Source organism: Ceratina calcarata, unplaced genomic scaffold (genome assembly GCF_001652005.2).
Source record: "Ceratina calcarata isolate Rehan_Ccalc_2016 unplaced genomic scaffold, ASM165200v1 scaffold405.2, whole genome shotgun sequence".
Taxonomy (NCBI): Eukaryota; Metazoa; Arthropoda; class Insecta; order Hymenoptera; family Apidae; genus Ceratina; species Ceratina calcarata.
The window spans coordinates 95710-111128 of NW_017163970.1; the positions used below are offsets into that span (position 1 = coordinate 95710).

Here is a 15419-nt window from a genome sequence, read left to right on the forward strand (position 1 = left end):
CTTAAGAGGATTTATCTAATCATTAGTATTTAATAAATGCGTTTGAAATTTTGGTCCATTAAAAATACTGTTTAGAGCATTTCTTGTTCATTCAAGTTTATTTATCAAGCATAGACGTATAGGTAATGTTTCTTAAAATACGTAATATACATATATAGCTTTTTAAATGTTAATATGTTGCTCATTGTTTACTATTAAAAACAGAATATTACATTAATTTCATACGAAATATCCGAGTTTATTCGTTCCTTACTTTCGTTTTAATATTATGTTCATTATTGTATCTTATCTTTCATCGGTACATGAATTGTGAACATGTTTGGGGGATGTTATGCTTTTTCATTTCCTGATATGGAGAGATCCGATCCTAATCTCTGGTCATAGATGCCCGCCATAGACGACGTGAACGACTCAGTCCGATATAGGAAAAGAAATGGTTGAGAGCAACGAGAACGATGACTTCCTCGGCGAGAAGGGTTTCGATTCAATGGGGTCGCGATGACCCGACAATGGAGCGGAGTTTGGACGAGGGAAAGAAGCTCCCGTAAGGGTTTTTCTGGAGGGATCCTCAGCGAAATAACGAGTCACGCTCCACCCGGTGCCACGATCCACCGGTGGCAAAGGGTGAGGTGAGAAGAAAGAGGGGTGGTGGCGCACACAGGAGAGGAGAGAAAAAGAAACGGGAAAAAAAAAAAAACGAAGAGACGTGTGACAATCTTATTGTCGTTTCTGGATCCGCAGAAAAGTCGTTTCTCTGCCGGCGCGTCCAACAATGAGAGCGAAACCCTCTCCTTCTTCGCTGCCACTTTCGCCTCGTCTATTTTTCTATACCGTCTGTGTGTGTTCGGCCTGGGCAGCCCGTCCGTCAGAGTCCCTCGACGCGCAAAAACCAGTTAAAGCGATTAAAGTCCCCGAAAGCTCGGCGAAAGAGGCGAAGCGCGATAGAAAGGCTTGCGAGTTCTTTGCCCTCCCCCTTTTTCTACCTCCGCCACCGTCTCCGCCGGCTGGGACCAAGAAACTCCGAGGGGAGGTACCAGGGATATTGCGACTCGTGCTGGAATTGCCTCGGGCAATTGCACTGGAATCTAACTTCCATTCGGACTTATTATTTGAACAGGGGTAGCGGACCGGCATGCCACTCCGATGCCTTATCGCCCCACCCATCCTCCTCCCGCCTGCTTCGACCGTCCTCCTTCTTTAACCCGATCGATCGCGGGCGCGATCTATAGACCGTGAAACGCGTAGGCTCGGATGTAGTAGCATACGCCGCGTGGAAACTCGTCTTAAGACAGTTCTGCCTTGTCTGGTTTAACATCAAAGCTCTTGCGCCCTGCCTTGGCATCAAACGCTTCGAGCTCTTCAAACGAAGTTGCTTTTAAACATTTCGATGACGACGGAACAGTACTGACTTCCCCGGATAATTATCGTAGCGTTTTCAAGGCCCAGAACGCTGGCACAATGTAAACTAGTAAAACGACTGCTTATTTTGTTGCAGCCTCGCGTCTTAAGTATTCAGAGGACAAGTAGCGGAGCGGAGTGGTTAGGTAAAGGACGGAATCTGTTTCAAGTTTCACGATGGGGTGTTAAGGATCCACGTCCGACATCCACGCGGTAGGTCGCAAGGGTGCTTGACAAGACACAGGTTCCTCTCTCGTATTTATACGATCTCGAGGACCTTGTAACCTCAAGTACCTGTTCAACGGGGATCTATAGCTCCACAATACCACTTCCGATTCTACATTTTTAAACAACCTAACTGTAACCTTGTTCGAACTGTTTACAGATGTAAATCTGTTTACGGATTCCCAAACGGAAGGACGTCGCTACACTCGTGACCAGTTAAACCGACCCGAACTACGGTATCGGTAAAATCATTTAAGCGGATAATCCCGTAATCGCCGCGGAGCATTAACACACTTTCACCGGTGAATGGTGAATAGGATGCATCGACAATCGATTGAGCAAAACCGCCCCGTGAAATCTCGATGGACCGGCAAACGGAGCGTGATCAAGGTTGCGCTAATAATCCGAGGTTCTGGGTGAAAGGCGAGGCAAGGGTCAAGGATTAAATCTCGCGCCACACAGCGAGATCTTCGAACCGGAAGAGCAATTACTACTGATTGACCTGCTCGCGTGGTGGCTCGCCAGCCGAACCGTGTAACGGGATTAATAAAGGTCTCCAACGTTTATAATCCGGCGGGCAGGGGTGAGAAGCCGTCGGGAAGGGAAAGATCGGGCGCGTGCACTCTCTCCCTCTCTGTCTCTCTCTCTTTCAATGTCCGGGGCACAGACTCCCGTCGAGTTACGGCGATCGGTTTCTCATTTTTTAACCGGCGCTAATTGCTCGTGCGACCGCGGCAAATTAAGAAGCGAGGAGAACAGCGCGACTAATGCTCTCGACTTAGTGGCGGCTAATTGGCCGCGAGACAATACTATCCCCGGCTCGTGCGCCTCTCTGCGGTTTAACGAACGTCGATAAACAACCATCGAAGTTCGACGTCGCGCTCGTGCTTCCATTTACACAGTGGGAAAAATCGACATTATAGGTTCTAGGAATAGACATTTCATGCTGTTTCTAATAAATTTAAATACCCTTTTATTTCATTTATTTTTAAATACTTTTATATCATGAAAATTCACAAGGTTGAACAACAATATAAATTATATGGAATTAAATATTCTACGTTCTATTTATAAAATGTACATTTAGGACTATGTGTAAAACAAATAAAATCTCAAAAAATGAACTTCCTTTAAATTGAACCTATCTAAATTAAGATGATAAAGTTTCATGAGTTGTGGCGGAAATTCTGATTGTTCAAGGGGATTGACCAGATTAACACGCTCTGTTTTTGTTCAATTCGTCCATCCAAGTCATATCACGTATGAAAAATTCATGAAGTAATATAAATTAATTTATTGTTGCATTCTGTATCTCTTTCGTCTGATCGAATTTTAACCTTATTACAAATATACATACTGAATGGACTTAAGCAGTGACACGGAACGTGATAAGGCGATAAGATGAATTTAACTTTAATGCATCCCACGAGATTCAAACGAAGGAAACGATGGATAAAAGAAGCGTATCAAACGATCTCTGAGCGAGACGTCGATCTATAATCGCCGGACGCGAGAACTTTTTTTTCTTCTCCATTCTCGATTTTTTCCCCTCTTCCCGTTCTTTCCCTTTTTAATCGCTGTCGCAGCTCGCTCGCAGAACGAAGCGGTAATTGGACTGGATCGTAGTCACAAAGTCGATAACCCGGCGTAATTGAATCCGTAAGCAGACTGTCGATCAACGAGGACCCGAAGAAGGTTTGGCTCCCGATGAATGGAGAGAAACGCTGCGCTCGGTTTTGCAGCTGGCAGCAAAGGAGACGATGAAAAGTACGCCCAGGAGTAGCGTCGCTCCTGTTCCGGGATCCTCGTTCATCGTGATTTCTCGTTTAATCGCGCCGCTGCTGCCGCGTCACCCCGGATATTTCCTCCACCGTGGAGCGCGAGGGGAGCCGGCCCACGTGATCTCGGATCGAGATAAAATTGTGCCGCGGAATAAAAAGAAAGAAGGGAGAGGGAGCCTTTATAAGGCCACGCTTTTTACAAACATCGAAAAGGATACGTCCTCATTTCCCGGGACAAACGCAAAGGTTGCAACCTCGTTGCACCCTTTCGTTTCCTATCGAATGCAAAGTGGACGTTTTTTTCCCTGGGGCCGAGGGGGAAATTTTTATCGTCGGAGTTTTCCATCTCGCCGACGTCGCTTTCCCGCGGACGTTTCGTTGAAATACTTTACGCTCTGGTGCCCGCGGAACGAATTCGGGGAAATTGCGGCCACTGCGCTTTCCGCGTTCGCGAGTATAACAGAATTCTTAATCCCACGGTAAATTCTTCACGAACAATAAATAAAAGTATACAGTTTTCATTGTTTAAACTGATACCATGGAATCGTATTCGAAGTTTTAGCTCCATATTATGAGATCTTTTGTTACTTCAATTTACTCGAATTAATCAGCAAAATTTAGGCTTTCTACAGATATATAATGATTGTTCTATCTAAAAGTCGTAATAGAAAATGGAAAGTTCATCAAACGTTTTACTGAAATTCGTCTTGCTCGCATTTTACATAGGAACAACGAGCTTAAAAATTGTTGTAATGGAATATGATGAATTTTTCATATCTCGTTTCGCTGGCTTCTGGTTGACCGCGGAATTCACGGAAAATCCGGGCAGGGAGTGAAAGGAAATGATTCCTCCGAAAGAGAGCAGCGCGCGTCGTCTAACCCATGGGTTCGAATAATCCGGCCCGTGTGATGCCGGAAATTTCTCTCCATATGACGCATAATATGGGACACACGGTTTGGAGGGGGATCAAGCACTGGGCTTTGTGGCCTAGGAGCGAGATAAAACTGCCTCCGCGATACAACGGCGACCTCCACGCAGCGGCGAGCGAGAAAAAAGAATCTGTTTCCCTGCAAAGGGGTGAGAGGGAGATATCTTCTCCCTTTCACGATTCTTCGGCTCCCTCTCGAGCGAGTAGGAGAGACAGAATGAAAACGTTCGCCCGGACAGAATAATTCATTGTCCTGCTGAAACCGGCGGTGCTTCACGCTTGTTTGGGGAGCGGATTCATCTGGTTCTGGTTCGAAGCTCGCTGATCCTCCGTGGAGGCAGTCAGATAATCCGGCCGCGGTTGCATCCACCGTTTGTTTTGGATTCTTAAACCAGCGACGACGCCGCCGACGCCGCCGCGCGCTCATTGTTCCCGACTTCATTCCACGGAAATCGGAGATGAAATCGATTTTGCATCGCGAATCGTCGCGTACTCGCGGATGTTCAATGGTTAGAAATTGACGGCTTAATTCATTAAGATTAAAAGAGGGAAACTAGTGCCTTTGATGTGTACTAATGTTACTTAGTACTTAAATTAGATATACAGGTTGATTCATCAGACACCATCTCGAACAGTTAAGTTAATTTTTAAATCTTTATCGCGATAAAGAAACTCTAAATCAGTTATTCAAGGAATTGAATTCAATAACGTAAAAACCAAATCAAGACGTGTCCGAATATCTTCAAAAAATCGAAGACCTTTTATTTCGTAATATCGCAGAATAAAATTGTACTCTACTATCAAGAGACTTGCCTGTCTTCGTGTCTCGCAGTTATACTTTTCTTAATAAAGAATTAATGGAAGACAATAGGTTGAAGAGCTAGGAAAAATCGTTATATCTAAGCAGCGGAGTCAACGAGGAAGTAAAAAAAAAAAAAACCCAGACAGGGGAAGGTCCGTTACGCTTGTCCAGTTCATCAAACTCCCACGATCGCTTAGGCGAGAAAGAAAGCGACGATGGGTACATACAGCCACGGGAAAAGTAGACAATGAACGAGGCAGTAGCAGCAGCAGCAGCAGCAGGGCAAAAGGGAATATGAGAGTGAAATGGAATACGAAATGAAGGGAGGCTTCTTGTGTCCACGTCGCGCTGTCCGTCAAGGTGGTGGTTACCACCTCGATTCCCACTCTACGAGCCTACCTTCGGTCATATATACCTTCCTTTTCGTTTCATCCACACCACGTGAACCGGCCACCCTCCCGAGCCTCTCGCTCGACCCTCCACGGCACGCGTTGTATGTCCGGTCCCTTTACTTTCACGTTTTTGTATGCGGGGTGAGCAGCACCGCACGGTGGCCAGCGCACGAAAGGGGAGCGGCGAGAGTTTGAGAGAGAAATTCTCAAAAGGCACAAAGGACGCCCGCATGCATTAAAGGGTAACAGTTCCTTCTCGACAGAGGCCGATTCTCCGCGCGGTCTGACGTTTGGAAATTCGTCTGCCTGCTGGCCACGCGACCCATCGACTTTTTTCTCGTCGTTCCCTTTTCGCCCGTCCCCCCCGAACGGAATAACGTTCCGTTTTGTTCAACGGCGACTGGACGACGCGCTTAGGTGTACGAGGAGACGAACCTGCATGCTAATTTCACGCTAGACCTATCCCCTTCGTCCTGTCCCTTTACCGAGAATGACGAATTATGGCGGGACTCGGCGAACGTGAAAATAGAGAAGAACGTATGCGGATATCTCGTTAGAAAGGGTTCTACTTGCCCCGAGTCCTGACCGACGATTAAACCGTTTCCTCGCTTCTTTGTTTCAGTGCGAAATAAAATTCCAATTGAGGCGGAGGGGAAAATTGTAAAATCGTTGTCTCGTAAAAATGGCAACATTTTTTCACGAAATAAAATCTTTTTCACTAACGAAAAACAATATAATAAGTATATGGTACCAGGTGGTATCATACGTTTTTTTTTAAAAAAAAAAACAACATATTTTAGCTGCTACTTTGCGCGGAACCGTGTTCGTTTAACTCCGGGAGAACACGTTCAAAACCTCGTTACTTAACAAGGCAAGCGCGTCATTATAATGCAAAATGCGTTAAACTGCAGTTCTTTAGTGGCAAACAAGCGAGGCAGTTTCGTCGCGAAAATGCACATCCAACAGGTTTTTTAAGTTCTCTGCCCTGTAAAAAGATCTTCAACCGTTAATTATACCAACGGACGCTTTACATTTATTAACAATTTCTCTTATCCGAAGGCTGTTATCAGTTAAAAAAGTATTTTACAAACTGAATTCTTTTAATGTAAATAATAAATAAAATAATATCGACGAACAGAAACCAGTAGCATTCGGCTGAAATAATTTACTCCTTCTCCTCCCACATTGTAATTCCTTAATTAGTTGTTCATTAGTGTCTCCCAGGTGCGTAACGGTTGACCGTGCAAAATTTTACAGGCGCTTATCTGGAAATCTGCGCGAAGCTCGCTCACGCCTCGAAACTGATTGCAGTTTACGGGTAACGTTTAGGGGGGGGGGGGGCGTATCCGCGCGACCGGCTCTATAAAGTCGCCACGCCGGAAATTATAACTCGGATGCCGCGGCGGGCCGCGTAAAACGCCCCCTTTTACGAAATAATTTACCAGCCGGACTCGTTAACGGGGCATTCAGAGTGAGACGCAAAGGAAGAGGCTTGTTAGCCACGCGTGCTCGCTCCTTCTCCCTTCAATTCCTTCGGACAGGCTCCTTCGAGCATCCACGATTTCTCGCCGAAACGCCGAGGCTCCCCCCCCCTCTTCCCCCCTCGCGCACTCCTTTTACAACGTCTAATTGATGCGTCGCGATTTGCATAAAGTCTGGGCCATCCCAGCCAGCTGTTGACACCTTCGAGAAATTTTAATGCACGCCCGCCGATATATTCCCTGATAAAGTGTGCAATATCTTCACAGTTTTACTCCCAGGAAACACCGTTTCGAGAATGGGACCCCTCGACCAGCCAGGTTCTCTCGTTTAACGCGAGGAACTCGGATTTTGCGATACAGCTTTATCCCGCGAGGTGAAAAGATATAGCGCCGAGGCAGCGCGGGTTAATGGGAATAATTATTGCCTAGACAGTTTACTCGGAAACACGTGTGGGCGTAATCAATTCCAGCGATTTAGCCGCTGACATTAAAACTTCCAACTTGTAAACAAGATGTAGTTACTTCACGAAGAAATATATTCACGTGGATACCGTTCTGTCCTTATTTAAGATCGAGATGGAATCGAACGACCGGCCGCTAGACGTAACTCCGTGATCGTTCAAATTTTACGATTCGGAAAGGTACGAAGTTCGACGCCGGGCTAAAAGCTTTCCGCAATTTTCGCGACGACTATGATTTGGCGAATGGTAATGAGGTCAGTGGCGGACGCGTTACAGCGGATCGGGCCACGGGTTACAAACGCGCGACATTTTAATTAATTTATTGACCGGACTTTTCTCGTTATGCCAAGTCGGACGCGCTGCCCTTGCTTTTAGCAAACACGAAAGCGCGCGTTCTCAAGTAATTACCGGGCGCGAGTTGATTTACGGTTATACCGCCGCGCCGCGCCGTGTCTGCGTTTCTCAAACATCCCGTCTGATCACCAGGGAAATGGATATTCGACACCGACGCCGACGCCTCTTCCATTCGAGAGGTACGAAACCGCTTCGTTTCTGACAAGCCGATTCTTGTTCAGCATCGCCGGCCGCGATTGCGGTTCAATTTGCAACAGGAACAGTCCGTAATAATCTTATCGAGAACGTAGAGACGAGTGCGGCGAGGAGAGGAAAAGCAAGATGATTTAATGAAGCCGTAAAACTCCTACAAAGGAAACATCGAGCCACGCTTGTAAAGTAATCTTGGCTTTTACGCAATGCGAGAGAACGAAAGCTTATGTTCCTTCAACGGCACTCGTCAAAAGAAACGATCTCTCGCTTCATCTTCTTTCAAAGATCTGCAAGCTTAACGCTAAACCTACCAAATGAACCTTTTTAATCATTTTACAAAAGATAAAAAGAAAATGAAAATTGTTTTATCATACTGTTGAAGTTGTAATGATTATTTAAATTGGTAAACAGTGGTAAATACTAAATTCCACTCAATTAATATAAATATAGATACAGATATAAAAAATATAAGTATAGATTAGTGTGCAAAAATTGTGGGTAGGTTTAGTATTAATATTCTCCCTTGATCAAGGTCAATTTTCCACGACGTTTCCCGTTTCAAATTCAGGTCAGTATCGACACCGCCAAAAATATACTTGAACCCTTCCATTTACATCTAGAAACGCCAATAATAATCGGAGTGCCGGTTGATAAAGCGCGATATACCCTCCGTTTATACACGTGAGCGCACATCGAACGTGCTTCGTCGGGGCGTCGTTCGTTTCTCGCGGGTCATTCGAACCGAAATCGGAACGATTTCAATTCTGATCCTCGCTGCTCGGAGCGATAGAAGCCGCCGTATTTGAGAATCGAACCGAGAGAATTGGAAGACGAAGGTGGATTGGCTGGTAAACGATCTGGATAGCGAACTTTATGGTTCAGGGATTACAGATTCGTTGCATAAATTCCGGTGGATATAATGTAAAGCTAATTCGCCAGTTATTCTGGCCGGGGAACATCGGGACGGCAAGTTGTTGGAGCAGAAAAGTACGGCGACGACGGAACGGCGGAGACAGCAGGAGAACGGGCGGAACGCCTGGGAATAGTAAATTTTCGTTGCAACGCGGCATCGTTATTAGCATACAAGTATTTAGAATGAGTTATTGGTGGCCCCGCTTATCCCCCCCGGGTAGATATATTCACTGTAGCCCTTCTGCGCTCTTCCCCACGTCAGGTGCATCCCTCAGGAGCCGGCATTATGTTCAGCATAATTCACCGCCGTTCTCTCTCGCTCTTCGTTCAATATTTTCGTAAATTAAATTACTACCTGATCTTTGGGCTTAATTCACCTTGCACACGATATTTATTTCACTTAAGAACACATTTGTATAATGTTGGAAGTGTTAAAAACAACAAAAACTGAATTTTCTTTCCTTTGAAAAATGATCGGCTCCTCGTGCAGATTTTCATCTTCGTAAAATCAATTTTAATTTCAATTCGAATGTCTTTTAGAAAACACACGAGATTTCCAATCAACGTGGAAACAATTTAAGACCGCGGGAACCGAGCCTCTCTCATCAATTTCCAATTCCACTGACGCGCACCACTACTTTCTCCACGTTGCTGATCCTCCGTCCCATTGCTCGTTCGCGAATCAGTCGCAATTCGAAAGCCATTATATTACTGCTGCGTGTACGCGAAACACTACGCACCTTCTGTCGGGGTCGGATGGATGTTCAGCAATCAGGTGCACGGACCCCCGACCGCCTTTGAATTCGTCCACAACTGGCTGATGTATCCCCGTCGACGCGGGGCCGTCATCGTGACTACGGGACGCCCGCTGCTTCGTTTTCGTTTCTCAACGACCACGCGCCCGTGGACCCACTCGGAAATTGACCGTGAACGATTTACGCCTCGCATCGACGCGCGCGTTGCACCCCGCGGTGAACGCCCGTTCAACCCTCGAGTTTCCGCTTTTACGTTGGGAAAAACTCCGCAAATGCTCTTCGCGTTTGTAATATTTTATTTTATTCCGTAGTTTAAAGTACGTGGCACAGTAAGCAATTAGGGGAGTTCTGGTAACGCCGGTCGGCACGAGCCGTTATCTCACGTAAGCGGGGGGTGGGGAGAGATAGGAAGAACGGTCGGATTTCGACACCTTTCAGTCACGTGTGTACAATTAAAGAGGTCGATTCGTTGTCATCGCTTCACGAGAATGTAGTGCGTAGTATAAATCATAAAAGATTATAATTATCTTGGCCAAAAGACATAAATTGTCTTTTAAATTATCTATGTCTTACGTTTATTATAAGATAGATTACTTTAATTTAGTTATAGTTCCATAGAAATAAGTGAAGATTGTAAAGAAATGTAAAGTTGATAGGTAATAAAGTATGAAATGTCAAAAGTTTAATTGGTGTGCGAGGGTATGGAGGAATGAGTGAGTAAGTTTTTCGAACTGTAATTCAAATCTTATTCTTGGGCCGATAAGGCTAGAATAAAACATGAACTACTATTTATTTCGATTTTAGTTGTTACAAGTTACATCTAACAACACGAATAATAAGAGGAAAGTTTCATAGGATGAAAATAATTTGAAAAGTGCTCTTCAAACAATTCTGGCAAAAAGAATTGACTGAAGAGATGAGTCTTCGAGATGTGGTATTGCAATAAGCATTTTATACGATAGAGAACAAAATACCTTGTGGTTATATTAAAAAAAGTGAAACTCTCTCTTCATCTCCTCATAAGTTATTAACTAAAGAGAAAGAATTAAAGAGCAAAAGAAAAACTTAGGAAATAAGTTTAAGAAGACCAAAAGACTGAAACCAAGAGATATAAACCAGAAATTCTGCGTAGTGTTTGGGAAACAACGAAGATTGGATTCAATGTTCAAACTGCCAAACGTCGACACAGAAGGTTTGTGCCAACATTTAAGAATGTCTGAATCATTATATCTGTGATCACTAAATCTGAACCATGTGACACTAGAGGAACTCCTGTTTAATTAATACATTGGAATAGAATTATTTAAGACAAAACAGAATTGTAGTGTGAAATAATTTAAGCCAGTCCAATTTATTAAGTCTACTGAATGTTGACGAACAACTAGTGCCACGAATGAAATGTGACAGTAGTAGCATAAAATTAGGCAAACTACATCTAAGAGGGGGAATAAATCGTCCGGATGACACACATATCTTTTGGAAACGAATAGAACACGTAAGAGAAACTGTGGCGGGGATTCCGTCCCGGTTTCTTAGCAGACGCGGGAGATTTACGCGGCCAATTGTTGGCCCGGTTGTCATTTCGAGCGTCGAGGAAGGAAATGTAGCCGAAAGAAGTTACGGCGTCCAGACTGTGGCGTCTCGAGGGTGGTAACCGGCGTCGGCATTCTGGCGTGGGGAAACGCGAGATTTTTCGGAAATTGACCGTAAACGCGGCGGAGTCAATTTACGCTCGGCGAGCGAAAGTGACGGCTCGGTTCTCACCGAACGAATCGATCCCGTAACGACGCTGCAGCCACGGCTCCTCGCCCTTAAAGGGTAGCGGAAAAATGGGAATTTAAACGACCTCCGCCACGCGAAGCTTTCTAGAATCTTAATTGGAGCCGAAGACAAAGGAGTGGCTGGCGCAAAGAGTTAAATTGCGCTCTTCGGGGCGACGTTGAAAAACGGTTCCAGAAATAATCCCGTGTTTGAATCGCGATCGATAGCTCAACGTAAACGGGACGGTTCTGTGCGCGCCCCGAACTCAATTTACATCGGTAACGTTGGACAACTTTTGAAATCGTTGAAAATTCATAAGCGACCGCGCGGATTCGCTCATTTCCAAGGAGTTAATATTCAAAACGGGCATTAACAGGGGGTCTAGGGCTACCGTTAATCTTCGACGGCATGTGGGACCGCTCACGGTGCACCGCGGGTTGGTTTATCGCGCACGCGTTAATTATGCAAATGAATAATTAGCATTCGGATTATTTTGGCAACGAGAGCACCGCTGAATGGAACGCGACGATTCGCCGAGTTCATTTCAGAATCTTCTACCAAGAGTCGCGTTCAATTACCGTGTTTCATCATTCTTTCCGCTCCGGACACGCTCGTCATGGGCTCTGTTAAACAGATAAATGCGACGCGTGCCACGACTTTGACCGTCTGCCCCTCGTAACAGGCGGCCGATTCATCTGTCGTCAAACAAAGAGTTCTTGTGAAACTTGGGAGACTATTAATGAAGACGTTGCGAGTTGGAATAAAAAATGTCGAATGTTTGTAATACCCTTCGGTCTTCGTATGAAAATACTGAATTATATTCAATAATAAAATAACAGTCATCGAACTTCAATGATTTCATTAATGAAGACGTGAAGAGTTGGTGTGAAAAATATCAAACATTTGTATTGCCACTTAGTGGGAACGATATTGGATTGTATTCCATGAAAATAATGGATGAACCAATAAAGTTTAGCCAATCGATTCAACAGAGAAATCTCTGCGTACCTGTAACAGGTACACATTTAGGAATATTAATCGTTCGAATTTACACAAGAGGGGTTCCACGAATCAGTCGATTGATCAATGGGAAGCGAATCGACTCGACTGCAGAAATAAACTGTTAGTCTTATGAATATATTCATACCGGGGTTCATCAATATTCAAAACCTACTTTCCTGGCTGCGCTTAAAATCCACTGAAATCGGATGTGACCAGCTACCCGACGCTCGCGTCCCGTCACGAGAACGAACGTTTCACGGTTTCTCATCGTAAAACTTTACGGTCGCTTCTCCTCGTTTAAACCAGATTCAAATTCGATTTCAATAATAATCGAACGCGAGCCAATATTTCGTTTCGTAAAACGCGAGGCATTATTATTAAACTGCGGATTTTTATGCAATCTGAAACATTAATGGAATCAATTTTAAAAGTATATTTTATCCAGATTTTCATGATCGTCATAATATATAGAAATTAATTTATCAGACAATGGACACAAATATTTTAACGTGAAATTTACACGCATTTTATATCATATGAGTTTTATTTTTTATCAAGCAATAGACATCTAACATCAAGATGAACAGTCACGATACACGAAGTATTAAATTTGGTTAATTTGTGGGAAATTTGTTATAAATTACCTATCTGACAAGTGCATAAAATCCGTAGCCGGATCATATCCATCCTACTGTGAATTCTATCCCTGAGGAAACACTAGAGAAGCGATCGTTCAATCGAATCGGTAGACGCGTGTTCCCGCGAATTCGACGTTCCCTTGGACCATCTCCAATTCCCCCGTTCGTGCCCCTTTCTCTTTCGCCTATCATTGCCTGTTGCGTCATTTCGCTACCCCAGTACGTGAGGAGGATCCCCGAGAAAGAAAGCGTCGTCTTGTAACCAGCTCGCGTCCCGATTCGGTAGATTTACAGAGGCGCCAGCAAATAGATCAGTCCGCTAATGGATGATCTCTCCCAGTTCTCGATATTACCTTTCCCCCTTCGGAGCAGTTCCTCGAGGGCAGGAAATTAGCAAGTCTTAAGAGAGATCCCTCCGTGTTAATCGCCGGGCTGATTTCTGCGGCGTCGTTCTCGGACAATTTGCCACGACGAAATTTCATTTGTCGCGTTCCCTCCTTCGTCGAGGGTCTCTTCTCGCTAATCCACCTACTCTCTTTGATTCTACTCGCGACGCCGTTTCCGTACCGGGAGAGAACGACCGCCGGGCTTAGGCAGAATTAATCGATGTTATCTTGCTTCGTTCGACCGAAAACCGTGAAAACGTCATTCGAACCAGGCCCGAGCGACGTTGAATGAAACACCAAATCAGATTTCAGCCGGCGGCCGTCGGCTTTCTAACAATAAGTCGGATTAAGGGTGGCTCGGCCCCGGCGGACGCGAAACTCACTCGATCGATGATACACTCGACGATCGAGATTATACACTCATCCCCCGACGATTACCCTTGTTCGGGTGCTGTTAAGATTCTTTTTGAAACCGAAGCACCGGCCAGGATAATACGCGATTTTCTTCTGACCGTACGTCATAGATACACGACAAAACTTCTGTTATTTCAAGAGATAATTCCCAAACGATGTCACGGGGTGTAATAGAAACGAAGTGACATGATTGAATTTTCGTCGCATGGGCGCGCGTTCACGTGGCCCGAATTGGAATCACCGCGGCCGCGCTTCTCTCGCAATGAATAAAACAGCAAATCGCTCACCTTATCTAAAATACCGCTAAGAGCACACAGGTCGGATCAGGCATAGAACGCGCACACACCAAACAGCACGTAAGAAATCATGTAAATCACAGCCGGACTTCCTCTTCCCGCCTTTTCAAACGCTCCCGCGTCACTTGCTCGCTCGCAGCACCTTTGCACGAATCAACCCACTGACCGTCCCGAAACTAGTCACGCAATAAGAACAAAAGTGTATACAAAAAAAAAAAATAATAAGGATAAAGGGGGTAAAAAAAATCCAACGTGGCACACGCGATGTTTCCTTTCGATTTTCCAGTCACCAAGGAACTCGATCACTGATTATCTCGTGTCTGTCGCGGCGATGGGTCGGTGGCGAGGTCCCCATTGAACACGTTTCGCGAGCCGCTAAACCGAACGCAAAACGACGTAATACCAACCAACAACCGTACCGTCACGGCGCCACGGCACTAACTGACAGGCTGACGAGAGCCTCCAGTTGCTCGACGTAGCCGAGCGGAGGGCTGCGAGGCGAGGGGGCGAACAACCATTCGTCGTTCTCGCTCGCTCCGCGGCTCCGTCCTCGCGTTCAATGTTCAATCTCGTCGCGTCTCTCTTCCTCGCGTTCCATATCGCCACCTACTGGCGGTCGACGAAACTCGTTCCCGGCTACGGGTCTCCACCTCCCTTACGAAGCGGACGGTGGGGGTGAAACAAGCACGTGGGACAGCTAAAGAGGGTGGCTCGCGCGTAGTGGGGTCTGGTCGGTGGCAAGGCCGGCTTGGGGTGAGGTTGCAAAATATGTTGTAGAAACGGGGTGGCCGATGAATGCGGTCGCCCGTAGACTAGGGGTTTTATTGATCTTTTTTCCACCCCGCGCTCAAACTCCGAGGGTGGATGGGTGGTATCGTGGGTGTCGGCCGGTGGGGGGAGGAGAAGGTGGCACACGCGCGCACGCTTAATTAAGCGACCGGACTTACGTCGCCTGTGTACCTTCGTTCAGGCTTTATACCGCGATCGGTCTCACCGTGTATGTTTCGACGATCGAACTGGTATCCTGGTTGACGGATCGATTTGCGGCCAGTTCCGAGCCATTGAAATTAAGCGGGCCTGGTCGGCCGTGTCACGGCCGACGAACGTGCTTCCTCGATTGAATTTCGAATCGCGAGTTTCGCGATATGTTGCCTCTGTACGCATGTGACCTATTAGTTTCCTAGACCTATTTATGACTAATCAACATCCCGTCCCAGCTTCAGCCGCACTAATTATCGTA

The 15419-nt window shown here is 45.7% G+C and overlaps 1 protein-coding gene across 1 annotated transcript in view; it reads right to left on the reverse strand.

Moving 5' to 3' along the window:
• The window catches only part of LOC108626502 (discoidin domain-containing receptor tyrosine kinase B-like), a 107617-nt gene extending 92876 nt beyond the window's left edge, over positions 1-14741 (reverse strand). The window contains exon 1 of the mRNA XM_026814886.1: positions 14171-14741. The gene's annotated coding sequence lies outside the window, so the exon portion shown is untranslated. The remainder of the gene's footprint in view (positions 1-14170) is intronic.
• Between the last annotated feature and the right edge of the window lie 678 nt (positions 14742-15419).